Consider the following 2,571-nt stretch of genomic DNA (forward strand, 5'->3'; position numbering starts at 1 on the left):
ACGACACGACGAACGAGGAGACGTGTACCAATGACGCTCGTTTCTAAGCCGGCATCCCTCTATGAATCGACACGGCAGGCCGTAGATTAAGCGTAATGGTGCAAAGTATAGGAGGCGCACGTCCGTGGATTCTTCTTCTTCTTCTTCTTCTTCTTCTTCTTCTTCTCCTTCTTCTTCTCCTTCTTCTTCTTCTCCGTGGCCTCCGCCTGTGCGAAATGCCTCGAGGCGGCGGGGTTCACCGACACCGGTGTACTCTCTAGCCGGGGTACACGATGTCATTAGACGTCGCGCGAAACGCGATGTGTAACCAGGCTTCGTCGTAGGTCTCGTTCGACGACACCGCACGTGATTTCACGGAACGGGCCGTGAACGGCGAGCACGGAAACGGGAGAAAAAGTGTTTCCTCGTCTCTTAACGAGGATAAAAACGCGCATCCAGAGGATTTTAATCTATCCACTAGGAGAATAATGATTGGAAGAGGAAGCATGATTTAATATCTTTGAGGGCGAGATATATACGAGGTCTCGTCTTTGAATTTTAATCAATCGGCAACGATTCGCAGGAAATGATACGTAAGATCATCTATCTATTTAAAGGCTTTTTATATTCATTTCTTTTGTTTCTCTTTCAATCGAGAATATTTTTTAATATTTGCAGACACGCGTATCCTTGTATTTCCCCTCTTCTATAAATTTTCCTTTTTCTCCAACGAATATATCACACGTTGAAAATATATTTAAAATCCGATTGAAACTTGAGAGAGAGAAAGAGAGAGATTAATTTTATAATTCGAAGAATTCAATATTATCTTCCGATGTAATTAATGCGCAAAATTCACGTATCACGTCGAAACGTATGTTCATAGAAAAACGATGAGGAAAAGTGGGAAGGCACGGTCACCTCGAACAACGGATCCATCCGCTCCACCAATAATTACTCCGCAAATATTTGCGAACGTTTACCGCCACCATCCGACCGACGAAATACCAAATGAGATTTTTCTCCTCTCAAGATTTCTCCTTGAAGCGATTCAATCCCCGGTTTTTTAATCCATCCTGCCTCCTCCGGCGATGTAGCGCGCGCCGCCTATATCCGTATATAATACAGGTTGTATTAACCGTTGTGCTCCATGAACTGGCAGACGCACAGAGATCCCCGGATCCCATGAATTTTTCCTTCCGGAGCAACGATCCGTTCACGGCACGATGCAATCTTTTAAAGCATCGGGCAACGATCCATGAGATCCGGCCACGGGAGGGAGATCTCTGGGCTTCCGTGAATCCAGCCTACGCGATCCTTTCCACGATATCGACGTACCATCCTTTCCTTCGATTGAAAAAACCTGATAAAAGGACCTCTACTTTCCCTCCCAGGGATCGCATTGTTCACGGTTGCCTGCTGGACACGAAACAACGTTGCGCAAGGTCAAGCGATTACGTTAAACCGCGACTTCGCGGTTGCCTGCTGGACATCCGTTTCGAGAGATTCTCTTTTCTTTTTTTTCTAATCGAACTAATCTTAATATATATTATCTGCATGGAATAGAAAATTTTGTTCGAAGGGATAAATTTTTGTCAAATTTTTTATGAAAAAAATAAGTATAGAAGTATTGGAAATCTCGAGCGTAGTGGTAGGGGATCGGGGATCTCGAGTTCATCGGGGCGTAGTGTAACGGATTCGTGGGGGCACGCGTTCATTTCGTATTCTTTTCGACGATGCCATCATCCGCCTGGCCAACTGTGGATAACTTGGACGCCAGGCCGGGGAGAGGGGGGAACTGATCGGTTGCTCGATCAAATTTCAAAAGCTTGGCCGTCCACCACTCAAACCACCTTGTAATTAGTCCCCCCCTCCTCCTCCTTCTCTTCCTTCCTTCTCCTTGAATATCTCGTGCACATTTTCACGGACACGCTCACGGCACCCCGGGATGACGAGAATGAACGATGACACCGTTCCAAGACTTTATCCTCTTCCCGTAATAAATACCAGTTCCTCTTAAGATCCCTGTTCACTTGTTCGGTTAAACACAACTCCATCGGCGACGGAACCACCTCTTCCTCTTCCTCTCCTCTCTCCCTCGATAGAAATGAAACGTCTATCCTCCTAAATAAATTATTCCTCTCAATCCCGCCTCGTATCGACGTGGATCAATCAACATTCCCTTTCCCACCACCTTACCTTACCTTCTTCTACCACGATTTCACGCTTTGTTATTGGTTCTTCCAGCGAAACGGACGTTAACGCATAGTAATGGCCAATCATATTCGCAAAAAAGAAAAAAGAGAAAAGAAAAAAGAAAAATCTATACGCATATTTCGATTTCATGGAAAAACACGGAATACCTGTCGTACAGGTTGCGCGGCATTCATCCCTCCGCTCTTCGACTTTGCGCGCGAGAGACGCGCTGCGGACGGGAGTGTATTCGTTTAAAATACCGGCCAATATATATATATATATATGTATGTACGTATAGCCAGATGGTGGATGGTAATTGACCAATTTGCAAACGAGCCAGGCACGTGTCGACATGCGACGTGAATGATCGCCGTTCCATTGAATCATCGGCCGTTG

This window comes from Apis dorsata, unplaced genomic scaffold (assembly GCF_000469605.1).
Source record: "Apis dorsata unplaced genomic scaffold, Apis dorsata 1.3 scaffold_256, whole genome shotgun sequence".
In the NCBI taxonomy this organism is placed as follows: domain Eukaryota; kingdom Metazoa; phylum Arthropoda; class Insecta; order Hymenoptera; family Apidae; genus Apis; species Apis dorsata.